This window comes from Ambystoma mexicanum, chromosome 5q (assembly GCF_040938575.1).
Source record: "Ambystoma mexicanum isolate Mex_15411 chromosome 5q, UKY_AmexF1_1, whole genome shotgun sequence".
NCBI classification, from domain to species: domain Eukaryota; kingdom Metazoa; phylum Chordata; class Amphibia; order Caudata; family Ambystomatidae; genus Ambystoma; species Ambystoma mexicanum.
Window position 1 is genome coordinate 1,323,481,145 of NC_090933.1, and position 27,464 is coordinate 1,323,508,608.

Genomic DNA, 27,464 nt, shown 5'->3' on the forward strand with positions numbered 1-27,464 from the left:
GGAGATTACTCCCTATGCTCTCCTCAATGTCTTTATAGCCAGTAGTCTTGAGGGGGCAACTGAGACGAGGGAGATTACGCCCTATGCTCTCCTCAATATCTTTAAAGCCAGTAGTTTTGATGGGGTAACTGGGACGAGGCAGATTTATAATGCTTTCTTCAATGTTTTTAAAGTCACCTTAGCACCTACTGGGTCTACCGTGGCCCCTCTTACCTCTTTTATGGAGCGTCCACATCACTGGTTCTTCCTGGGGTCTCTGATGCGGTTTCAGCTTTCAGTCGCTGCCTCTGCTTCCTTCTCTGCTCTGTGCTGACTCTGCAGGGGGAATTGGCCAATTTGTTTAAACATTTTTGAGCGAATAAATCATTTGATCATTTGTTACATGTGTGAATTGACCTTCTGTGCTCTTTACCCCATACTTTTCAAAATACTGAACATGGAGAGCGGGGGATGCGGGGGAGTCCTAAGCTCCCCATGGTCGGTATTTTTGGGATGCAGGATATCCTCTGCTACCATAACATTGGAAGCGGGGGACCTAATAAATTACCATCTCTGGTTCCGGAAACACCTCAAAACCTTCCTCTTTGCTTTCTCTCCTCCCCTTCCTTGCTGAATTCCTGACTGAAATTGCACTGGTTACATGGCCACCCTTCTGATCTCTGGCCCAGGCCCTGTCAATTACCCACCTGCACTGCCTCCCTGGCAACCACTGCACTTGGGGACTGCTTTTCTGTATCCCTTCAGTCCCCCTACCAGCACTTACGTCTGCACTTCCTTGCACTGGCCACTAGCTGGCTGATTAATGTGTCTTATTATTCCACCCCCATGTACTGCACTTTCCCTTCCGCCCTCCCCCTGTTCACTTTTCCTTTCCCCCCCTTCCCATGCACCTTTCCTTTCTCCCCTGTTAGGGAGAATTCTCTGTAAAGGCTAATTTCCCCAACCTAGTGAGTCCCCCAGCAGCTTTGCTGGATTTGTTGGGGTTTATTTTTTTCTCCTGCTAAGAGTGAGACTCTTTTACTCCCCCTCTTAGACATGATTTGAGGTGTTCCTTTGACTTTGCAATGTGTTTAATGGGCTATGGGGTCTTTTACTCCATAGGGCCTCATGTATTTTTGGTATATGTGTTACACAGCACCCTCAGTGCAGTAACACAGGGGTGTCATACTGACCCCCAAACATAGACTCCATACCCTGGGACTGGCTACTGTCTCCCAGGGCATGTAATTTGTATTTGTATTTGTTTATTTATAACGCGCAGACCGACAGGCCCGGGGGCATCAGGGCGCAATTTGTACAAGGTTGCAAGAAAAGAACATACAGGGATATAAATTACAATAAAAGTGTACCAATACAGCAAAAAACACACTTAATAATTACAAATATTACACAGGTACAGAATCCCTAGGCTACGCAGAGGAAGTATCCCTGAGGTAGTTGGGAGGGTAGCAGACCGGCAATCATGTAAGGGAACAGGCGGGCTGGGTAAGTAGGACAGATGTCTGACACAACTATTGCTGGTCAAAGAGCCAGGATTTGGTTTTATTCTTGAAGGTGTTGAAGGAGTCTTCAGCTCTGATGGCAGCGGGGAGGGTATTCCAAAGTTTGGAGGCTAGGACAGGGAAGCTGGTGCCTCCGGCTTTTTGGAGCTTAAACCTGGGGATAGTAAGGCAGTGAGTCTGAGCAGTTCTTAGTGGACGGGCAGTGGAATGGCATGAAAGCCGACTGCAGAGATAGATCGGAGCCTTGTTGGCTAGGCATTTGTGCGTGAGGGCAAGCGTTTTTAGAGAAATTCTCTGCTTCACAGGCAACCACTTAAGGCTAGTTCTGGCTTCTGAGATGTGGTGGTTACGAGGGATGTTCAGGGCCGCTCGAATTGCATTGTTCTGGGTGGTTTGGAGTTTGGATAGGTTTTCTTGGCTAGTGCCTAAATATAGAGCACTGCAGTAATCTATTTTTGCCATGATAAGTGGTTCTCGCTAGTGTGACGCTATTGTGGGTGGTGAGGAATGGTCTACAGGCTGAAATGAGTTTGCACGTGTAGGCGGAGGTGGACCTGACTGCATTAGTTTGTCTTGACAGGGATAAGGTGGAGTCTAGGTAAAAGCCTAGTGTTTTGGTGTCTTTCGAGACTTGTATGGAGTTGCCGTCTATGATAAATGACTGATAGGATGGCTCAAGTTTGCTCAGGCGTTGTGAGGTACCCAGGATAAGTAGCTCCGTCTTATCGTCGTTCAGACATAGCTGGTGCTGGGCCATCCAGGCTTGGATGACCAAGTAGACGTCATTGAGGGCCTTGGTGTCAGCAAGATAGTCACCAGAAATGGGGATGAGTATCTGAGTGTCGTCCGCATAGTTGGTGTAGGAGACACCCAGATAATCAAGCACATCAAAGAGTGGTTTCGTAAATATATTGTAAAGAGTAGGTGACACGCAAGAACCCTGAGGAACACCGCAATGAATAGGGGAGGGAGCTGCGGCAGCGGAGGGTGCAAAGACCCTCATAGATCTGTTGCTCAGGAAGGATTTGATCCAGGCAGCTGCGGAGGGAGAGAAGTTGGCAGCAGAGTGGAGGTGCCTGCAAAGGATCTGGTGGTTAACCAAATCAAATGCGGCGGAGAGGTCGAGGAGTAATAGCATTGCTAATTTGCCCTTGTCCTTCAGGACTTCGATCTGGGTTTTTAGGTCTAATAAAGCTGTTTCGGTCCCATGTCTGGGCCGAAAACCGGATTGTCGTAGACCTAACAGATTGTTAGATTCAAGGTAGTTTTGGATCTGCAGGTAAGCTGCCCGGTCCAGTATCTTCAGCAGAAATGGTACTGTAGTGATGGGTCGGAAGTTCGTGGGTATTCTTGGGTCAAGGGACGGTTCTTTTAGTAGCGGGATCACCCAGGCATCTTTAAGGTTGTCCGGGACAATACCTGTTTCAAAGGATGAGTTAATGAAGGTTGTAATGAATGGGGCTAGGTCATGGGCGGAGTCCTTAATGATGGGAGCTGGGCACGGGTCACCTTGGCAGTTGGATGGTTTCATCCTGAGGGTGATGTTTTCTACTTCGGTGACAGTGAGCGGTGCAAAGGTGAAAGGTTTGATGTTGGCAGAGTTGGAGAGGGTGGGCCTAGTGGGGGAGAATGAGCGGTTGTCCCGCCTCAGGCAGTCCTTCTTTTCATTTATTTTAGATTGGAGCGTAGAGATTTTGTTTAGAAGGGCTGCTTGAATGTTAGCACACCATTTGCTGTCTTTCGTGCAAGTGTCTGGCGGGGAGACTGGGGTTTCGAGCTCTTTTAGGACTCTAAAGAGTTCCTTGGATTTAGAGTCGGCTTGCATGATACGATTATTAAGCGAATCTTTTTTAGCAGTGATGATGGCGTCTTTATAAATGAGGGAGGCGAGAAGGAAGCCGTCTTTATGCTCATCAGAAGGGTGGCTTTTCCAACGGTTTTCCGCGCAGCGTTTGGCTTTGCGGAGGATTCTTAGCTGTGGAGTGAACCATGAGTTGAGATGTGCTCGTGGTTTAGCCTTCCTGGTTTTAATTGGTGCTATGGTGTCAATAGCCGTGAGCATCGTTTGGTTATAGATGTCTGCTAGGGAGGTGGGATCAGAACAGGCGTTGGTCGCCGCATTAAGAGAGGGGAGTAGCAGAGGGAGGAGTTGTTCTCTTTTTATATTTTTTTTATTACGGGTGGGAAGGGCTGGGGCTATGGGTGTTAGGGCTCGCGGGGTAGCTTCAATGTTAAATGTTATGATGTGATGGTCAGACCATAAGCAAGGGGAGTTATTGAGGACCTGGATGTTGCAGTTGGAACCGGCTAACCAATCGATGGTCCTGCCTTTGATATGGGTCGGTTCTTGTATGTACAAGGTGAGGCCAAGGTCGGTAAGAGCATACTCCAGATCACTTGCTACAGGATCCTTAGGGTCACCGCGACCAAGATTGAAGTCACCTAAGATGATCGTTTGGGAGTTGTTTTTTGTTTTGTCAAGAAGAAGAGTGGAAATTTCACTGACAAAGGTGGGTGCCGGCCCTGGTGGCCTGTAGATAAGGTGAAGGGTGGCCGTTTGGTTAGGTGTTAGTAGTAATTTGATAGTCAGCAGTTCAGCTGATTCAAGTTTGGATTCAGATACCACTCTTAGGTCAAGGGAGTTTTTGTGAATGAATGCCACGCCGCCACCTCTAGTATGGGTAGAGGAGCGGTCACAGCGAGTGATGCCATAGTCAGGCGGTAAGGCCAAGGATAGAGAAGGGCCAGAGGCGGCATGTAGCCAGGTTTCAGATATGGCAATGAAGTCAAGGTCGGCAGTGGTGATAAGGTCGGCTATGTCAAGAGCGTGTGCTGTCAGAGATCTAGCATTGATGAGGGCACCCTTGAACACAGGCAATTTAACCCCTGTGGTCTTGGTTTTGCAGGTGGCGGTGGGCGAAGGCGGGCTGGGTGGTGTGCGTGGGGCTTGCTTGGTGGTGTTGGTGCGGGAAGGACGAATGCGGAATCTGGTGCCTAGTCTCGTGTTCCTGAGAGTGAGGGGGCAGGGTTGGTTGGGGGTAGGTTTTGTGGCAAAGTGTTTGAGCCAGAGGGCTGGGTCATTACATTAAGGTATTGGTTAATCTGGTTGCAGGGGTGGTGAGCGTCAACGGTAGTTGCTGAAGGACTCGTTGAGGGTGTCAAGGTCATGGTGGGTGACGCTAGGTCAAGTGGGTAAGGGCAGGCCAGGTTAGTAGCCTCAATGGTAGGAGTGGTTGACTTGGGTGGTTGAGTGAATAGGGCCAGATGTGTGGTAAGGAGGTAGTGCAATAGAAGGTGCACGCTGATGTGCATGATGGTGGTGCTGGCTGCCAGAGTGGGTTCCCTATGAGCTAGTTGGCAGGGACAGGAAATGGTCTGTAGGCGACCATGAGGCACAACACAATTGAAGTGGTCTGTGGGAGACCTTAGGCACAACACAATTGAAGTGGTCTGTAGGAGACCTTAAGGCACTACGCAATTGAAGTGGTCTGTAAACGACCTTAAGGCACAACACAATTGAAATAGTCTGTAGGAGACCTTAAGGCACTACGCAATTGAAGTGGTCTATAAGAGACCTTAGGCACAACACAATTGAAGTGGTCTGTAAGCGACCTTAAGGCACAACACAATTGAAATAGTCTGTACGAGAACTTAAGGCACAACACAATTGAAGTGGTCTGTAAGCGACCTTAAGGCACAAGACAATTGAGATAGTCTGTAAGAGACCTTAAGGCACAACACAATTGAAGTGGTCTGTAAGCGACCTTAAGGCACAACACAATTGAGATGGTCTGTAAGAGACCTAAGGCACAGCACAATTGAAATGGGCGGTACGAGACCTTAAGGCACAATACAGTTATAAGGTGGTCTAGTAGTGACCCAGAAGCACAATATACTTATGATATGCTATAGATCGAGAGTTTCAAGGGTGGCCGGAAACACGTTCAGATAATAGTGGCTCAGAGTACATGGCTACAGTAGTATCCCCCGTACTGGTATGCGAGATTATACTCCTTGAAATGACGGTCCACGTAGTAAAAGGGGTACTGAAATAGGGCGACTGAGGAGGAGTCGTAACATTGCAATCTCAGTAATTGGAACAAGGACAGGGGCAAAGTACTTACAGTAGGTTCTCCTTGTATGAATGGAGATATTAGGATGCTTGGTTCCGATAGCTTGCCTCGGGCTTTGCGGAAGGCGGTCGGGGAAGTTTAAATTGAGCAGGGGGGGTGGCCACGCCGCGCTCCCATGCGCGTAACAGGCGCAGGAACAGGCCTTTGTGTGGCTACCGGCGGATGAAAGCAGTTTTACACTGCTTCGAGCGAGGATCAGCCTCGCTTTCGTGCCGCGTGGCGCCCGGCATGCGGGAGTCAGGCACCCTTGAAGACAGGGTCAGGCAGGCCCTTCGATGGTGCCGGCGAGGATGCACTCCGTGTGCGTAGAGTAGATGGGAGGCGGGGCTCCTGCCCTCTACCCTCAGCGAGGAAGGATGTAAAGTCACCATTGACTTTACTAGTCTTAAATTGTGAACAGAACCATTACAAACCATCATATTGTGGAAGTACTGGTAGGGGCAATTAGATTGCCCCTGGGTCTGTTTGTCGAGGGGGCACTGTCCCGTCCCCCATTGTCAAGTTTCTGGCTGGTGGCAGTGGATACCACGGAAATATTCCACAGGAATATTTCCCAATGGGATTTTCCCATTGATTTTAAACGCACCACTTTTTGGTGAAATGTTAAAGATACCGCCGGTTTATTTATTTAATATTCACCGGTCGGGATTTTTTGCCAGAACTCAGTGCCAAAATGGCGTCTGTGTTCGCTTCAGTAACCCTGAACCCGAGTCGAGCCTTTGTTCCACTTTTGGCGGGCTTCTGCACAGAAGCCCTCCAAAGTGGTGCCACTATGTCTGGGTCTACAGAATGTGTGGGAGGGGGGTTTAGGCACCCTGGACTGAGTTGCCTTGGCAACTCAAGTCGCACTCTTTTATGATTGGCCCAGTGGTGAGCCCCCCGGCTCACCACTTAGCATGTTTGAGTGACAGCTAGGGCTGATGAATGGGGATTTGCTGCATAAAAGCAGGGCTTTGGGGACTGGAACTTTAGAAGTCGCCACAGGACCTAAGAAGCCGAAGAGGAACAAGCTGAGCCGACCTGCCAAGACGACACCACCGGTGGAGCCCTGCGGAACCGTCTCACCACTTCCCATCGACAGAGGAGATCTCCAGTCCGGAGAGTCTTCTTCCTTCGACTGGTGGGGATAACCAGTCTGCCTTCCTTTATTCACCTTCCCGGATCATCTCGTGGTCGCCTTGCCTGTGCCAAGCACCCCGGCAACCGGAACACCACGGTTTACCACAACCGCGAATTAAAGGGTCGTACCTTTTAACCGGAGAACACCGCGGCTGGTTTCTTCCCTGGCAGTGCAATGACCTTCATCTTTCTTCCACGTCGAGACCTCCTCTTTCTCTGGACGAAACACTGACTTGCACCCGCTGCCAGGAACAACTGCCCCCGCTGGAGCGTTCTCTCCATTTCAGGTACCGTGTCCCGCCTGTCTTCCCTTGCCACAGAGTGCTTGGGGTGACAGTAAAGCCTTGACTCTCTAACCTGGGATAGCCTGGGACCTGTTCTCTAACTTTTCTGAACTTATCCTAAAACCTTTTGAACTATCTCCAAAGACTTTGAAGACTTTTGTGCAACTGTGGGATCTTGGGCATCTCCCGCCTGTTGCTCTCTAAGAGTGGGCCTGGCAACTGAACTTCCTTGCTCCCCAGTAGACTTTGCCTTCCTAATACTTGTCGTGGTTCTGTCAAAAGTGTTCTGTGTTGTGTGCTTCATAATTCTGCCTTTTCCCTCCCTTTTTAAGTAACTTGTTGGAGTGCCATCTAATGTTAAGCGCTCACCTCTGTCTGGAAATAAGAGGTGTTAACTAAGACTTGTCCAACAAGTAATCAGGGATGTACATATAGTAATAGTGATTGTGTTTTGAATATTACTTACCAATTTAGTGCTAGTGTGTTTTACAAGTGTGTTTTTAAATAAATAATTCTATATCTTTTACACCAAAGCTCTGGTCAGTGTTTGCTTGTATTACTGTGTCTCGGTACCTATTGTGTATGCTCTGTATACTGCCTAACTCTTCTTGAGGGAAGTCTGACTGCTCAGCCACAGCTACCAAGTGAATCTGTGTGGTACAGACTGCTACCAAGTGGGTTTACTGCCAACACCTGTAGTCTTAAGCCTTTTGCAGTGGTCCCAAAGGGAACTGCACAGGTTTCTGCCTAACACCCCCTTCCCATGCACTTGTACGATCTGAATGACACCTGGCCTAGTAGGATCGTTGTCTGTCCTCCCTTTGTTCCCCCCATTTTCCTTGTCGCGCCTTGAAACACTTGTGTATAGGCACGTTATAAATGCCATATCATAACATAAAGGGATGGAGGGTTGCAGGGGAAGCGGAGGCCAGCATGCAGGTAAGTAGGGGAGGCCGGATCCGGGTGTTGTACTCTATTTATCAGGTGCATTTTATCTAATATAAAGTGACTTTCATCATTGTAGGATTTGCGTCGATAGTTCGTGTTATTCCCTTCTTTAATATGTAAGTTTCAAATGTTGGCCCGAGCAATTATATTGCGGTCAGTTTACCACAAACAATCAACCAAATCCCTGCAGAGTACATGGTCTGTCAGTCTCCACGTTGTTGCTGGACCTTCGGTCCACCTCGCTGAGGTCACTCCCTGATAACCATCTTCAAACTCAGCTCTCCTCCCTTCCTCTGAGTCTTCTGCCAACTGGCCTACAAAGTCCTCTCCAACGAGGACTTGCTGCTGCAGATCACTTCCCTGCATCCAGGTTTGAACTTTCCAGGGTTTCCAGCGTTCACGCCGGTCTCTTCCTGATTCTAGTCCTTTGTCTCTTTTTATACTGTGCAGCTGGGTCCTACCAGGCGGACTGTCAGTGTTTTCTTGCTTTTCATGGTGTGATCTTTACACCTCCTCAGGCCCTCCTCATCTCAGTACTTTGGAAAAGTGCTTGAGAGCGACCCTGGATGTTTGTCACCTTGGCTTTGTCAAAGTTTACAGGAGTACAAGTAGGACCATTGCAATACATGATGGTAGATATAGGTTGTAGAGATTTTAGGGTCTCAAAGGGTAAGGGGCTTCCACTACGGAACGGGAGTCCCTCTCCCCAAGAGGGGAGTCTCTCCCTGTGTGGTCCTCCCGCATTTTACCACCCCTAGGGGGAATATCTGTTAGCAGCCTGACCTCCCTAGCCCCAGAGGGATGTCTCTTCCCTGTGAGGTCCTCCAACATTTTACCACCCCTATGGGGAATACCTGTTAGCAGCCTCACCTCCCTAGCCCCAGAGGGATGTCTCTTCCCTGTGAGGTCCTCCCGCATTTTACCACCCCTAGGGGGAATATCTGTTAGCAGCCTGATCTCCCTAGCCCCAGAGGGATGTCTCTTCCCTGTGAGGTCCTCCCACATTTTACCACCCCTAGGGGGAATACCTGTTAGCAGCCTCACCATCCTAGCCCCAGAGGGATGTCTCTTCCCTGTGAGGTCCTCCCGAATTTTACCACCCCTAGGGGGAATACCTGTTAGCAGCCTCACCTCCCTAGCCCCAGAGGGAAGTGCTCCCCTCTGGGGAGAAGTGACATCATCCCATGATTCGTGCCACCCTGCACAATTCATGGAGGCAGAAGAGGGCGTAATATCAGACATCAGGGAGCACCAATAATAAAGGTCACAGGGATCTGAGGGAACAATAACAAAGCTGAGAGGATATGTGTGGCAGTTCCATGAAAGGTCAAGAGCACAGATGACCACATGATAGGATTCCTTTGAGAAGGTAGAGCTGAAAGTGGGACTTCTTGGCAATGTCCGGAGTGAGCGTGAGAGCTCATGGAGGAAGGCCAGAGTGAAGGGAAGAAGTCGGGAGCAGGGGTCCTAATGGGAAGGATCTCCATTTTGCTGCCATTGAGGAAAAGATCATTGGAAGGGCACCAGGCTTGGATGGCAGATGGGCAGTCAGGGATGCTGGAAGGTGCAAGGGTGTCAGCAGGAAGTTGAAGAAGAGCTGTGTGTCTACATAACACTGGAAGTTGAGGGAGAAGGAGGACATAAGGTGTGCCAGCTGAGTAAGGTAGATGTTAAAGAGCGAAGGCAAGAGGATAGAGCCCTGGGAGATACCACAGATCGAGAAGGAAGTAGGAGAGGAGAAGGTGCCCAAGATGACTTGGTAGGAGCCAATAGTTGGGAGGGTGGTCAGCCAGTCCAGTGCCGATCTGAGATACCAAGGGTGTCGTGGAGCCTTTGTACGAGGATGCCGTGGTTGACAGTGTCAAAGGCAGAGATCAAGAAGGATGAGGACAGCTGTGGAGTTGGAATCCCGGGATGCGAGCAGTCCTTCACGGGTGTTCAGAGAGCAGTTTCTGTGCCTCTGAATGCTCCGAATCCAGGTTGATGGCCGTGGAGAGTTGAGTTGGGGCAGGGCAGGGCTAACTTCTCCAGTAGTTTCCCTAGGAAGGTGGTGATGGAGATAGCGTGATAGTTGACTGGACAGGACGGTTCTGCTGATGGTTTTTTATGGAGGGGGCGCACAAGGGAGTGTTTGAGTGAGGAGGGGAAAGAACCAGTAGCAGAGGAGTGGTATCAGAGATCAGCGAGTGCAGGGGCAAGAGAGCTAATGTTGTCCTTTGGCTCTGGATGAGGAAGGGGAAACATGTTTGGAAGAGACCTTCATGGAGTGGCCAACTCTGGTGACTACTTAGGGTGTGACAAGGGTAAAAGAGGAAAGGGGGGGGTGGAGTGTTAGGGAGAATGTTTATTTCTGTGCTAATTCCTTTTCACCTCAGAGACCTCTTGCTCTTTTGCTGGACTCAGGGCTTGCATTGTGATGCTCAGCACCTCTTGTTCAGTGCCACTGGGAAGTCCTTTGGACTTCTCTTAATGTTTAAATACATTTTGTTGGGTAAAGTGTTCCCAAGAATAGTAAGATGACTCCTGCCTGACTTATCTTTTCTTTTGTGTGTCCAGCACACACCACCCTATGTAGAGTGTTGTGGGGGTTACCTAGTAACTCTTTATCCCCCTTCTCATGTAGCATTTTGTTAACTAACTAACTTGAATGGCTGGTGGCAGTGCTTTCTTTTTTTACATTTCTCAGCTGCAGTACAGCACCCAAGGATGACCATTTTCACAAAGTAGCCTGTCTTATTTTTTTGGAATTTCTTGTCAGTTAGTACCTACTGGGCTTTTACTCTGTTTGAATCAGGTTTGAGTCCTTTTTGCCTTTTGCCTTTGGCAGGCTTAAGCCCTGAAGCTTGCCAGGCTCCAGTGTGTCTGGAAATCAGGAAGTGAGTGTGTCCTGAAACTTCCCTGTCCTTTGTCTCTAGGTGTGCCTGATTGAAACCAGGTATGATTGGCTGGCCGGCAGGCTGGGTGTCCTGCTGGGTGATTGACAGCCCAGGTCCGTGAATGAATGGGAACTTGCTTAAAATGCAAGGTTTTTTGGAATTAGAGGCAGAGTCGACGATTGGAGGGCAACATCCGATGAAGAATACGTGAAGAGAAGCTAACAGCAGCACTGTCTTGGACCGCAAAGTGCCCAGTGAAGCCCTGAGCTGTGCTGACCCGCTGTCTGAGATGCTTTATATCAGGGGCCAGCTTAAGCCTGATTCCCTCTTGGTCACAACCACCTGTAAAAGGGCAGGGACACCACTAGCCTGTTTGGAGGCACCCCTAGACAAAGAGAGCAAAAAGCTCTATACCATGGGAAGGAAGATAGCGACTTCGGCAGCATTCCTGGCGATAATTGTTAATAATTCTACACTGTTGGCAAGTTCTGATTGCCATAAGTGGGATGAAATGGCTACCTTAATAGCTTCGGCTCCCGAACCATTAGCAAAGCTACTGCCAGTCTCGTCCTCAAGAATAACCTTGACGCTGCAGATAATGCAGGCCGAATAATCGATGAAGGGACCATAATCAAGTGCCACGCATGGCTTTGCCAGTCTGGCTTTAAGCTAGAGACCCAGGCGCCGTTACTTAACATGCCAGTGGAACCAACAGTCTTATTTGGCAAAGCGGTGGAGGACGCCCTAAAGTCCGCAAAGGAAGAATACGATCCCCTCAAGTTACTCGGGTAACTAACTGATAAACCTTCTGGCCAAAGAGGCAGGAACAATTTTCGCCACTTTCGTGGCTAAAGTTCCAATAAAGGCTCCAGGTACGGACAAAATCAAAATTCTTCCTGGAATTACAACCAAGAACAGGTGTCACAGGGTAACCAGAGAGGCCGGGCAAGTTCCCGCGGCCAGGAGATCCTCCACAACTAGAGATGGAGGAACACCACCTAAGCAATGACAGCCCGCTACAGGTCCCCTCCCATGCCTCCCCAGTAGGTGGGCGGATTTCAATCTTCACCCATGCATGGGAGGGAATAACCACAGACACGCTGGTGATATCTACAGTAGCGAGAGGTTGTGTGGAGCTTCTTCAAAAACCATCAAACCACCCCCTGCACCAAAGGAAGACAACAATGGAAGAGCAGCTCATCCTTCTCGAAGGAGTCAAGGACGCAGTAAAGATTGTGCCGTCCAACAAGGGTATTTATTCAACCTACTTCCTTTTTCCAAAAGAAGATCTATGCACCCAGTGTTAGACTTATGCCCTACAAACACTTATGTTGTACATATGCATATTTGTACTACTGCATACATACCATAAACAGACCACAACGCACACGAATATGAGAACACAGGGAAAGTGAAGGCAGGAAAAAAGCAGCACTATTACTAGGAAGTGGTCATAGCCTAACTGATTATCTTCATGCACACAAATAATTGCTGTGTTTCAGCCTTGCTCCTTCCCCCGAGTACCACACACTGTGGGTAATAATGAGCAGCGCTCAGATACCTGAGGGTTCGTAGCGCTATATAAATGCCAAATTATTATTATTATACATATGAAATGATGTCACTGAACCATCAGGAAAGTAGTGCAAGCCCATATGAGAAGAGTAGCCTTTACAAATAGAGTACCTTCTCACTGTGTAGTTGCTGAGTGTCAGTGCGGAAAACCACCTGGCCTGCATATGTCAGCGCACACAAAAGAGGTAGCCACACATGTGATGTCATCGCCCTAATTGAGACCCTAATTCTCTGGATTGTAACAGAGATAGAAACTATCACAAATGTCAATGATTTGATAAGTGTATGCAATGACATAATGCTTTGATACACATTTTCTTCTGTAACAAGAATCATTTATTGATTTTGACGTACTCCTATGAGAATTGTTTTTAGATATGTGTTTTTTGTTATTAGCACTTGTGCAATTGAATATTTAGTGATTTCATAATTTTTTTGCATTGTTTACATTTAATAAAATACTGTTGATTTTTATGAAAGTTTGCTACTTATTGCCACTTCCGTGTTACTTATAGCTCTCTTATTTATAATTATTGCTTATCCATCCCGGACCTAGATAGAGTATACACTCCAAACGTATGTTTGTATAGTGTTACTGTGTTTCCTTTGATATTGAGAGTATGTGATCACTGATGTCATCAATGGCACTTGTGATGTCATCTTTGATGCCATGAGCGTGAGTCATAGCAGTGCACAGTGGTGGCGCGAGTTATGGTTGCTTAGCTTACCATAACTGGCGAATTGCAGGGGTTTTTCGGTTTTACCTGTAACCATAACGTCCCTGTAACAACGCTTGTCCATTGAATTGCATAGGTTTTTACTAGTGCAACTTAACCATAACGTTCCTTTAGCAACGTTTTTTGCCAGTGAATTTCATTGGTTTTTAGCAGGATACCCTTAGTTTGTAAAGAAGAACTGTGCAACATAGTGAAACTGCTGGCAGCATGTTAATGCACACAGCAGTCGCAGACTATCCGTCTCTTTGCGTACATCGGCTGGCATCCATCTTGCTGAGGAAGGCAGCTGCTTTCTTACATGGTGGTACCTATCACCAAACGCAAAAAATATATACAAAGAGCACCATGTCGAAGAATGGGAAGGGAAAATAGAGTAGGTTTGCAAATTGTGTTCTTAAAAAGCAAACAGGAGAAAGTCATAGGGAGGACACTATAAGGGAATGCATGAACAACAGAAGTAACGTCTGCCTTCACCAATCATACTGCACTGCTACTGTATATGGGAACAAAGAACTAACGGCCAGAGTAACGACTGGCAAGTGCTAAGAGCAGAACGTCACTACAATGTACTAAGGAAACAACTTTCTGTAATGATTTCACAGGTGCTGCAGTATGCAATAGTACATAAGTATAACGTGTCATTTTGTAACGCAGCAATGCCAAGCACCTTAACATGGCAGGAATTAAATGTCCCTCATGACGGAATGACTTTGTATAGTAACCCCATTGGTAGGCACAGTAGTTTGTACCGTAAATTATGTACAATAAATTCCTGCATGTACCTCAAACACATTCTGTTTTCGGTAAGAAAACATATTGGAAAGGAAAGCAAGGCAGTGCAAGCCACAACCCTTCCACAACAGCATGTGTGCATAACAAAGGAAAGAAACTCTGTAAATACCAAAATGGACAGGCTGGAGAACACTTTTGCCGCCTTAAAGGTTGCGTACAAGGATATGTTTTGGACAAAATGGCACACGTGCACGTGTAGTCCTTTCCCATGTCGGAGGCCGCCATCCCCTCAAAGATCGTGTCATGGGAGATGTTACGGTGACACAGCAATCTCTTGCTTTCCTAACAACCAAGTTCTGCAAATCTGCATTGCCCCACAGTAAGTATCCACTTGTGCTACCCCTTTCCTTGCCTAATGGCTTGTAGGAATGTGCACAAGTGAACGTTAATAATGAAAATGTTGCTAAGTGTTTGGGAGGTGTGCTTTTTTTTCCTGAAATGGCGTTCTCACTCAGCGGCACACAGTCCTTGTTGCAATGCTCACAATTAAGAAAAAGGTAGGTGTCCTTTGGATTATCCACAATGACAGGGAGGGAACCGTACAACACCAGCAGGCTCCGCATGTCCGCATGTTGTCCACCACCTATCAATGCATGTGGGAGCGGACGTTTGTGTGTACTGCAAGTCCACTCATGTGTATCTGTTCCTCTGTGTCCTGGTGATATCACCACTGCACAGCATATGCGAAGGAACGTTAATTTGCTTGTGGCGTCCACCCACGTCCTGCAGATAGCTATGCAGATAAACATCCCACCTGCTGTACCCTATAAATAGGCAGTGTCTTCCAAAATGGTCAGCGCACGTGTGGCGCACTAGTAGTCTGTAGAAAGTTGGCAATGGTGTGCATAGTATACCCATACGCACAACATGCTGCCCAAAACGCGTCCAGCAGACAGTCGTCCCAAAGCATACATGCGAACATTCTGTGATCAACAATCTATAGGAATCTTAACGTTTCAAAAATAGTAATTAGCATAATGATGACATCATGGAAAATGATGCCACATCAACTTGACCGGATGAAATGACAGGCCATGACATCACAGGACATTAAGTCACATGAACTTTGATTCAAAATGAGTAACCTGTGCATAATGTGACCAGTTTCTGCCTCACCAACATACATTTTCTTCTTCAAACATACCAATAACAACAATGTAAATCACCATTCACTTTGGATTTTTAGAACTGCATAAAACCTGGTTAACAATTTATTAGATCACGAAACTTGTACTTCTTTAGGAATAATTTAATAGTTCTTAAAACAAACATGTCTGTAGGTGAAGATGAGCAAATAAATAAAGTGATAATACTGTACTCAGTAGGTAAATGCAATAACTGTTTTAAATTTGTAGAGGCCTAACACAACCTACATTTTTAACAAAAGACAAGTGTAAGTGGTGTTAGAAAACCTAATGTTATATTTAAATAAATAAGCATCAGAAAATTGGGCCAAAATATGATGAAACATATATTACAGGGCAGGAAATTCAGGGGAGCTGGGAGCTATTTAGTTCCTGCTTGTAGCATAGACGAGTCTGGCTAGATTGACACCCAACAGTCACCAGGAGCTACATTGGACTCCCAGACCAAGTAGTGCCACACAAGCACACCTATGTGAATTTGGGACAATCTATAAATAAACATTATGACATGTATATGCCATTTAAGGCATAAGGAGTCATAAATAATAGATAAACTGATATGTTTCCATCTTTTGTGGAAGCTACATTTGCAGAACGATCTTCACTAGCTCCTTGTTGCCCAGTGGTAGCTCCTGGTCACTGGTCAATGCTGGATACCCAGGAGCTGCTTTTAGCTCCTGCTTCTCCAGTGATAGCTCCTGGTCACTGGTCAATGCTGGATACCCAGGAGCTGCTTTTAGCTCCTGTTTCTCCAGTGATAGTTCCTGGTCACTGGTCAATGCTGGATACCCAGGAGCTGCTTTTAGCTCCTGATTCTCCAGTGATAGCTCCTGGTCACTGGTCAATGCTGGATACCCAGGAGCTGCTTTTAGCTCCCGCTTCTCCAGTGATAGCTCCTGGTCACTGGTGAATGCTGGATACCCAGGAGCTGCTTTTAGCTCCTGCTTCTCCAGTGATAGCTCCTGGTCACCTGTCAATTCTGGATACCCAGGAACTGCTTTTAGCTCCTGCTTCTCCAGTGATAGCTCCTGGTCAATGCTGGATACCCAGGAGCTGCTTTTAGCTCCTGCTTCTCCAGTGATAGCTCCTGGTCACTGGTGAATGCTGGATACCCAGGAGCTGCTTTTAGCTCCTGCTTCTCCAATGTTAATTCTGAGGCCTGTAATACTTATTGAGTATTAGAGTAGAGCCCATAGTGTCCGTACTAAGTGGAAACATATTGGAATCTCTGAATGAGAGGAGAGGAGAGGAGAGGAGGGGATAGGAACAAGGACACAAAGCAGAGGCATCAAACAGTGACAATTGAGTACAGGGTACACCCTGTGAAAGGTGCAGTAGAGGTCAACATAATATATGACTCTGTTTCCTACATGGTCAGTCAGACCTGAAACATATACACTGTTCGGGGTCTGTGAAAGGTGCATTAGCCACTTCAATACCATATCACTCAGTTTCCTACACAGTCTGTCAGACCAGACACGATACAGAAACACTGCGGGGGCCCTGTGAATGGTCTTCACCAGTGTGTCACAAAGGCATGTGACGGGCCTCGGGTAGGCTGGGGTAAAAGAGTAGCTCTTGAAACCATCTATGGCAGAAATTGGGTATATTTCACTTTTAGCAATGTTCAAATGCCAACATACACAGTGGTTTGGCCAGAAGTCATTTGTAAGGTCTAGCCCCCGGGTCTTTTATTGCAATTCTTGCACTTATACTCTGATGTCTTAGTGTCAGTCATCATTACTCATAGTCCAACTCTTCCTTGTCACACTACTTATTTAAAGCGATCTGCCTTCCCATAGGACCCTTACCCTTATTTGTTTTTCAGAGTTGTAGCCCCTTGCAGTCCGGGATAAAAAGCACCTGACATGTCCAAGAATCTGCCTGTCTATACCAAAGTAAAACAGGCAGTAAAATATAAAATGCATCAAAGGTTCACAGTGCTGCCTGATGGAGCCATGGATGTCAGGGAGTCTGTAAACAGCAGGGTCTATAGTGCATATGCAGATGGCAGCAATCGGAGATGAAATGCAAGAATGCATAGCAAACAATTATCAACAATAAAGTGCTAATGCTTGCAGCTTTGTCGCTGACTGAGCCAGATCCGACCAATATACACCCCTACTCAGCCACTGGTGTTTGCCTCCCCGAGCACTGAGATTGGTAGGAGGAGGTCTTTGCTTGCAGCTCACAGCCAGTGCCGGTGTTGTCATTCAGTGATGATTCTGCTGCAAGGACCTCTGGTAGCTGTAGTCATCAGGTTTGCAGGGAACCCACTCACACCCAGACCCACAGTGTGGGGGTGTATCCCACAGTGTGGTACTCAAATGCAGGGCATGTCGCCCTGGTGTAGCACCCTATTGGACTCTGAAGCTTTCACCCTTGTCCTTAGAGGTGCTGCCCCAGGTCGGGTCTCCGCTGAGTGCACCCCCTACCCTTGTTACCACTAACCTGCACACCTCCTAGTCCACATCCAGTCCTATAAATATTTATTTCTAATTGGGGACATGTCTAATATCTTTTAAGTGTAGTATGAATTGCACAAAGCCTGGCTCCTGTAAAATAAAAAAGTATCAGCATTCCCAATCTAAAGCCAAACATGGAGGGGGAGCAGGGGTTATGGCGATGTCCCCCCTCCCCCGCTTCCATGACATATGAAGCAGGGTACATTAGAGAAAGAAATGAAAGCACCCTGCGGCACCAGCTCTGACCCACATTAGTGGGAGGGAACTGACGCTGCAGGGGTCCAGGAGAGTCAGCGGCACACTTCTGTGTGTCTCGCTCAAAAAGGTAAGTGACGGGGAAAGCTGAATGGTGAAAAGTGATCTGTATGATCTCGCAATTTCCCGATGTGCAGTAATCATGTAGATCCCCTTCCAACACTAGCCAGAAGATGAATGTCGGAAGGGTAAGTGGACGTGGATCATCTGGACTGGAGAAGAGTATGCCTTGTTCCTCACGCATATAGCGCAGGAAGAGGGCGTGTGGAAGGCAACTGCACAATACAACACCTGCGAGGCTGAGGAGGATCAATCTATATCTAGGCTTCCCAGAGTCCTCCTCCCACCAATCGGTTGCTCAGGCCTCCTGCAGGTTCAGGCCTACCATGGTGGTATGGTGGTATGGTCCGCTGGGCATCCCTCCAAGGAAAGGGCCGTATTGACAATGGTAGCCAGGCACTAGAGTACAGAGAGGTGGGCATGGATAAAGGCAGCAAGGTGTGGTTTATTAGACCAAGCACTGGCAGGCAAAGTCATTCACAGTATCACAGCAGGCTGATGCGAGTTAATGATGCAGGGAGGCAAAGGGCCTGGCCCATCCACAGCTTTTACTCGGGCTAGAATTACATTGCAAACTTGTGGGAGAATATTCAGCCGTAGGTTCCTGACAGTCCAGCTGAGAGCAGTTCACAAACTTGTGGAACAATGCAAGGATCTGGGAAAACCTGTGCATTACATCTTTGCTAGAGGAAGATAATGGCAAAGATGTAAGTGCCTCTTGAATGAACCAATGGACTTGGCTCTGTTGGGAGGGGTACTGGGTCAAGGACAGGACTCTGGCTCATTCTACTTCCTAGTGAAGAACCTCGATGATGGCATTTTTAATTCATTTTCACTCAGCGAGTTCAGAAGCGCACATGTAGAGACAAGGATGGAGGGTGTTGAGGTACAGCAGGGCTTTTTTATTGCAATCGCTCATTATAGTACATTGTGGTCAGATAAATGGATCACCGAAATTGGATTCAAAGGGGACTTGAGTTTGATACGTGCCACACAGGGATATGGTAAGGCCAAGATTGTTAAATATTGTGGGCATTGACATCCTATAAAAGTTCTGTTATGTTAACAATATTTATAACGCGCACGGTCACCAGGAGGCATCGTGGCGCAAAGAGGAACAGACTGGAGCCACAGGAAGGCCTAGAATAGCCACATTTTAAGAAGATGGCGAAAGTGGAGGCTGCTTTAGCACACACAGCCTAAGGTTGTGGCTGCACAGTAGACACACCTGAGAACAGATGGGGGCCTTCCAGGGTTTATCCACTCGGAACATGGAGCACTCACAATGATTGTATTGGCTCACATCAACCTAGTGTTTGTCCTCCATACTGGAACACTCAAAGGTTCTTGCATATACTGTTGTGATAGCTACCTACACTAGACGCACAATAAATTTACTAAGGTAGGAAGGGCAGGTGGGCGGTTGGTGTCTCGCGCTTCCAGGTGTGACGAACTATGCATACTTTTCACACGTACATAAGTCTTATTCCATGGTCGATGCCATATGGGTTGCAACAGATGCTGGCAATGGGATTCTCGCCTGTTCAGATAACGAATCTGGGGGATTATGTTGCATAGGTTCCCCTGGAGTAGGGTGAGTAGAATCTCCACCGTAAATCAACAGGAATCATGTGTGCAATCACTAAATGGTTGAAATCAATTTGTGGATATTGGCAGTGATCGGGCAACATCCCCATTGGTTGTTAGGGACGGGATGAAAGCAGTTCTTGGTCGCAGCACAGAGGGTACAGGGGCATGCTGAGATTCAACCTAGGGCGCAATTACCAGAATCCACAAAAAAGGGTTTAGCTCGGGTTATGGGAGTCTGATAAGTAACCGACCCATTTACACCCACTCCCTAACAATAAAACAGAGTATGTACCCCCTCGTGAAATCTACACAGTGGTATTTTGAACAGGGAAACAGAAGTGGAACCCATCTGGCGGATTACATTCAGTACCTAGCAATGAGGCATTTGTATAAATAATTAGGAGGGCAGCTGGGGTGTTTTGGGGAGTTCGGGGAGTCTCTCATACACTTTACCTCATTGCCAGAAATGTCATTCTATTGGTCTCTGACACAAGCTTGTTCTTTCTGTCACTCCTGGGTTAGACGGATGGGTTCGGAGTTTATCTAGGTTTAAAGTCCATGTTTGAATGTAGTGCCAGCGTGGCCTGTGACATTCTCACTGTAGGAAGAGATTGGCGCTTTTCCTTTCATTCACAATGCAGTCCTTATTTCCTCAATTGTGTTGTTGGTTATATTATTCATATTTGGGCCAATACACATTTGCCCAAATGTAATGGAGTCATCAGTGATTACATAATAGACTGGTCGGACACATGGCCGATTGGTGACAAGCTGCTACTGACTTAGTGTCAAACGCCTGCCTTTATCATTTGTATATGGAAATTGGGAGATTCCATGCAATAATTGCTGAACAAATAGAATGATAGAACATATATACATGTTCCTGATGATTAAACTATCCATTTAAAAGGTTTATTCATCGAGCTGTATTTTGTTTTCTAATGGTTTGGATGCTAAAATGTTCTAAATAAAAATTAATCACACTATTCCTGCTGCATGTTACCTCAGTCCCATTAAATGTTCTCAATGGAGCACCACTTCTCTGCCACCCAGTAGGGCGCCTTTCCCCAATAGATGACACTTCAAAGTCGTATAAGTTACTCTGTGAGCTCACATCACTGCTACCGAGTAGTGTCGCCTTATTACATGTGATGCCTGCGATTGTGATAGTGTTGAAACTAATAATGTGCATCTCTTTTTATGTTAATAGGTGACTGATGCCCCCAGAAATGCAACAACAGTGATTTTTAGATTCTCTGGACTAACGCAGTGAAAATCTTCATTGTTAGAATATGCAATTTCCAAGCATCTTAGAAGAGTGCAAGTTTGGGGTCCAGTTGTCTTTTCAGAGTATTCAGGTGCTCAGATTGAGAAGCTTGTTGGATACATGAACATGATGGCTTCCGTCCATGCAACCCCTTCCTGGTAACATACAGTAACGAAGCTTGTTCAGTCTGTTAATCCTGGGGGAGAGGGATATCTAGCACGGAAAATGACAATGTGTTATGTGCTGTAAGAAAATCACTTCTCATTTGTGCTCTGAATTAGGGAAACGGTTCAGTGAAAAAGGTCCTCTTATTGGCACCTGACAAAACAAATTGGCAATAAACTTTGCACATGCACAGAATGTTGGAGCAATTGCCATATTAAGAACATACTTATTTCCCTCATGAAGACATGGGTGAAAAACCTTATCAGTGCACTGAATTTGAGACTAGCGTCCATTTGCATGATACACTTATCGGCCGGTGAGAAACCACATGTCTGCAGTGAATGTGGGAAAGGGTTTGCTCAGAAGGGACATCTGATTAGCCACCAGAGAACACATACGGACGAGAAACCTCATCAGTGCAGTGAATATGGAAAAGGTTTTGCGTGGAAGCAAGACCTTATTAACCACCACAGAACACATACAGGTGAGAAACCTTATGGGTGCATTGCATGTGGGAAAGGGTTTGCTCAGAAGGGATCTCTTATTCGCCATCAGAGAACACATACAGGTGAGAAATCTCTCGAGTGCAGTGAATGTGGGGAAGGGTTTGCTCAGAAGGATTATCTGATTAGCCACCAGAGAACACATACAGGTGAGAAACCTTATGAGTGCATTGAATATGGAAAAGGGTTTGCTAGAAAGCGAGAGCTTACTTTCCACCATAGAACACATACAGGTGAGAAACCTCATGAGTGCACTGAATGTGGGAAAGGGTTTGTTACAAAGAGACACCTTACTATCCACCATAGAACACATACAGGTGAGAAACATTATGAGTGCAGTGAATGTGGGAAAGGGTTTGCTCGGAAGCAATGCCTTATTAATCACCAGAGAACACATACAGGTGAGAAACCACATGAGTGCACTGAATGTGGGAAAGGGTTTGCTCAGAAGGAACAGCTTATTCGCCACCAGAGAACACATAAAGGTAAGAAGCCTTATGGGTGCATTGAATGTGGGAAAGGGTTTGTTACAAAGGGTGAGCTTATTAGCCACCAGAGAACACAAACAGATGGGAAACCACATGAGTGCAGTGAATGTGGGAAAGGGTTTGCTCAGAAGAGATATCTTATTCACCACCAGAGAACACATACAGGTGAAAACCCTCATAAATGCACTGAATGTGGGAAATGTTTCAGTCAGAACAGTTCCCTTATTAGGTACCAGACAAAACATGCAGGATGTTGTTATCTGCCATGAGGGAGGACATGTAGGTGGTGAAATCTCTTCTGCAATTGAAGGTGCTTCTGAGAGAAGGTGGTGCTTCTGCAATGCAACTGAGTTTGGCATGGCTGTTGCCTAATACTGTGAAGAACCTGCCTCCACTGTGGTTCTTGGTTTCCTTTGGCACACAAATGATGGCTGATTATGATTGTTGAATCACTGCTGTTTGAAATGCATCCCTTCTGGAATGTTCAGAAGGGAGACTGTACCTTCTGTGTTAAGGTAACCATCCTATGGAACACTTTGCCTAAGGACCTCATGCTAATGAATGGACACCAACATTTTGGAAAAAGACCCAGTGGTTGAATCAATAACTATAGACCCTCATTGGATATATGAGGTGTCCCCCCACCCCCTCCCTTCCTATTTTACAGGGAAGCTCCCAACTACTGAAATGGAACCCAGAGGGCATCTTGTCTTTTTCTGTACTGATATTATGCTCTTGCTACATAGATTCTAAAAAAGGATTCAGGCTCAGAGTGCATTTGCCTTCTCCACTCCATTGCACAGCTCTATCAATGTACAACCCTTACAACATACTATACTCAGAGGTTCTGCAACACATCCACGACAGCTCCTGTCACAACTAATGCAAATGTATAGGGATAGAGAAGGTTTTCACAGGAGAGGGGTATAATATGCATTACATAACAGTGTTATTAATTACCATTTCACTGTACCAACGTCTAAAAGACCAGAATGACTAACATTTAAAAAAAAGCATGTATTTATTTACACACATATAAAAATCCCTCGTACATTCTTTCTAGAATAACACAATATTCCAACTCTCCAAGTTCACATAGAATTCAAACACATTTGCTTGGCTGTTACGCATCAACTCTCGTCTTCTAATATCAATTCAATCTACTTGATGTCTTTAGTCAAGGACATTCCAAAACATGTCAAGCATATAAAGCCCTGTCCAACTCCACCTGGGGTTTAAATCGCCTTTCCACTGACAGACACAAGTCCTGTCCAGCCTTATCCCTTCTGTTTAGGGAACATCTAAGTCCAAATAGACCTGCTCTATCACTGAAGCAATATGTATGAAACGGCACCACCTTTCTAAAGGCAAATTACATGGTTTAACCTCTAAAGTAATAACTTGTAAAGGCTCATCAAAACCATCCTATGGCAAATCACAATATATCAAGCAGTACATTTCAATGTATTTCATAATGTTCAATGCATAGCAAGGACACCACCTAAACCAGAAAACTCAGAAGGACTGCCCTATCAATAATGGTCATACTGGCCCACAAGGGAATCCAAGCAGTAATGCATAGCGAACGTGTGCAGAGATGCTCACATAGCTGCCAGGAAAATGGCCAGGACAAGGGACCCCCATTGCCAGGCAGAAGTGACAGCCCTACTCTGGTAGACTGAGCCCTGAGACCCTCATGCACATCCTACACACCCAGATCATAGCATTATGTGATGCAGAGAATGATCCACCTGGACAGGGTCTGTTTGGTCACAGCCCTGCGAGCACCAGTGTAACCAACAAAAAGCTGGTCATCCTTCCTAGCGTCTCGAGTATCAGTGATGTAGAACTTTAGGACCCATACTGGGTCCAATCGATGAAATCCTTCCTCTGTCTTAGAAGGCTGAGATGGAGGGAAGAACACAGGAAGATGGATATGAGAGAGATGGAAATCTGACATGACCCACAATCCTGGGTGCCGTGGTCTTCGCCCAGACAGTACTAGAAATCGCGGTACATGATAGAAGGCAGACATCTGCCTATCGCAGTCTGCACATGGCTTAAAATCGGAGGCCTTTGATGGAGTCTGCATGGCGAATCACTTTTAGAAAAGCTTGACGAGCATGTTCCCGATAAGCGAGCACAGTGCGTGGAAAAAAGGAACTATGGGCCCTGCACTTGAAATGACATCGAGGCCAGTATAAGTAGCAGGGACCATAGTTCCTTTTTTTCCATAGAGGCTTTGGACGGACCTGACGCAGCCATTCCCTTACTGTGGCTACCATCTATCGGCTAACTGGTCAGATCTCCTCCTTCCTCTCCGAATGGGCGGACCTCTCCTCTTCCCTTCTGGTATCGACCACTCAACTCCTCCTTCTTGGAGACTTTAACTTCCACCTGGATGCTTCCTGTCCGTCCTCTGGACTCTTTCATGACCTCTGCGACTCTCTCTCACTCTCTATCCTCCCCTCTGGCCCGACTCACTCTGAAGGGAATACTCTTGATGTTCTTATCTCTACAAACCTTCCCCTCGCTATCCCTCTCACCACTCCTCTCTTTTGTTTTGGAGTGATCACTTTCTCCTTTCCTCCCACCTCACTCTCTCCACCCCTCAGGCCAAGCCAACTCCAGCACTGCCACCTACCTTCTCGGTTACCTGACCCATGAAGCGTGTGTCAGTTTCTGCCACTTTCTCACCCACCCCCAGTCCCCATTTGGCTGAATCACACCCTGACACAGCCCTCTCCATGCTCCACTCTGCTATATCTGATACTCTCAATGTTCTTGCCCCTGTCATGAGGATCCACTTGAAGCCCAAAGCCAAGTGCAACTCCTAGTATGACTCAGACCTCACCACCCTTAAATGCAAGTGCAGGGTGGCTGAGAGGAAATGGTGTGCTTCTGGTACATCCTCTGACAAACTGGCCTGCTGCCTGCTCCAAAGGCTCTATCCACACCATGAAGACACCCCATATCCAAGTCTGCATCTCTGCAGCATCAAACAACTCAGTCAAACTCTTTAAAATCTGCAAGGAGCTGGCCAATCCTATTGCAGTCTCTACCTCTCCTGTCCCCTCCCAGGCCCTCTGCAGGGACCTGGCCTCTCATTTCATTTCTAAAACTCAGGACATCCTGTCCTCTCTCTTCCTCTCCTCCTCCCTCTATCCCATCTCTTCCTCTAGCCCTTCTTCGGCCATCTCTCCTCCCTCCTTCTCTGCCTTTTACCTGTTCTCCCCAGACAAGGTTTCTAGACAAGTTCGATCTATTAAAGTATCGCCAAAACAGGTTCACCCCTGTTCCTCTAAAACCATCAAGGACCACATTGACACCTTGGCCCCAGCTCTAGCTGACTTCTGCAACCACTCCTTCACCATTGGAGACTTCCCTTCCCCCCCTGAAACACTCACTTTTGCACCCTCTTCTTAAGAAAACCCACGGCCGACCCCTCTTGCCCGGCTAACTATCGCCCAATCTCCATCACTCCTTTCATGGGCAAACTCCTGGAAAAGCTGGCCACCTCAAAGCTTAATCTTCACACTGAATCTGTTGGTTATCTCCATGACCATCAGTCTGGTTTCAGAGTTACCAGAAGCACAGAAACTGCTCTCCTGCACATCCATGAAGACCTGTTTGCTAACCATGATTCCAGCACTCCCTGTGTCCTCATCTTACCTGATCTCTCTTCTGCCTTTGACATGGTCAACCATCCCATCCTGCTCAACCGTCTTCGTGATAACCTGGGTATCACTGATCAGTCCCTGGCTTGGCTGACCTCTTTCCTCTCTGATCGACCCTTCCAGGTCTAATTGGGCTCCTTCCTCTCCTCTATCTCTACCTGTGGTGTTCCCCAGGGTTCTAACCTCTCTCCCTGGCTGTTCAACCAATACCTGGCACTCCTTGACCACCGCATTGCCGCTCTCTGCCCCAACTTTCAGTGCTATGCAGATGACAGCTCATTTTCAGGCTCCCTTCGACCACCTCTTCTTCTCTCATCTCTGACTGTCTGCTATCCAGGAGTGGTGTGCCGCCAATGGTCTCTGTCTGAATGGCAGTAAGACAGAGATTCTCCTCATCAGCACGCCAGGTCCCTTCTTTCCTGTCGCTCTCTGGCTGGCCTCTCCTGACCCTCTTCCTGCTCCCACCTGTGAGGCTAAAAACCTTGGAGTCATCTTCAACTCCACACTCTCCTTCTCTCCTCACATCTCTGACGTCTCTAAGAAGTCACACTACCAGCTGCACCTCCTCAGAGGTATTCTTCCTTTCCTCTCCTCTCCTTCCCCCAGAAGCTAACTGTCTCCAGAGCTCTGGTTCTCTCTAGGCTGGACTACTGCAACAGCCTCTTTCTAAATCTGCCTGCTTCTACTCTCTGCCCTCTGCAACTCATCCAGAACAGGAATGCAAGACTTGTCCTTGGCCTCAAGCCCAGGGATCGTATCTCTCCAGGACTGAAATCTCTGCACTGTTTGTTTATTTATTTGTAGTGTGCACCAAACCCTTAGGTAGCTGGCTGCACAACGTCACAAAGAAACTGACAGATTAGTTATAGATATACATATAGATAAAGATACAGTTACAGATATAGTCAGGTACAGAAAATACAGGTGCTAGGAGGTAGGTTAAGGTGGTGGCATACATGTAGGACATATAGTTACGTTTGTTAGATCTAGTGGTCATTAAGTCGTAACCAGGTACGGGTGTTACGACTGAAACTGAGGTAAGACTGATCCCTTCTGAGCTCTAATGGGAGTGCATTCCATTGTTGGGTTGCTTTTACAGGGAAGCTGTTGCCTCCTGTTTTTTTTTGTCTGAATCTGGGTATTTGAAGACAGTAGGAATTGAAAGTCCTGGCAGGTCGTGCAGAGGTTTTTCTGATTATTCTTTCCTTCAAGTATGGAGGGTGTATGGGAGGCTAGGTCTATAAGACCCCCTCCCCGACATATCCCTCCCATGTGAGGTTCGTGGCTCGTCAGGGGCCCCCTGTTAACAGGGCCCAGGTAACAGGGTGGCTGCTGATCGACACACAGGGCCAATCATGTTGTACTGTAACAGACAATATACTCCATTTTGGAAGCATCAGGACTCCATTTTAGATAATAGCGACCTGAACCCGAATGAGACAGCCTGCCTGCGAATGCTGCAGCTGGGCCCCCACTCACTGTGCACAGGGAGCCATGCCCTCCCCCGGTGCCTCCACTCCATGGTAGATCCACTGGAGGCCCGTTCTCACGAGCAACCAGACACAAACAAGTATCAGAACAAACACTGTATCATTTACCTTCCGCAGTATATCACTGCCCCCGAAGTGACCTGACTCGCTGTTCAAGTCTGGAAAATAACAAAAAAACATCCTAATAGAACGGGCCTCGACCCCGCATCTAACCCCTAACATGTAAAATATATGGTGTCAATACCCTCCTCGTATGAACCCCTGTCGATGTTCCCAAATGACGTGTCAACCACACACCAAAGCCTAACGATTCATAGGATTGCTGTTAATTATAAACACCCGTGTTGGAGAAGGGATAAAAAGTATTGGTGAAGTAAAAATGACCTCAGACCG

General features: G+C 47.0%; 1 pseudogene; it reads left to right on the top strand.

Moving 5' to 3' along the window:
* LOC138498405 (zinc finger protein 850-like) overlaps positions 1–27,464 on the top strand; it is a 203,198-nt pseudogene that overhangs the window by 72,775 nt on the left and 102,959 nt on the right.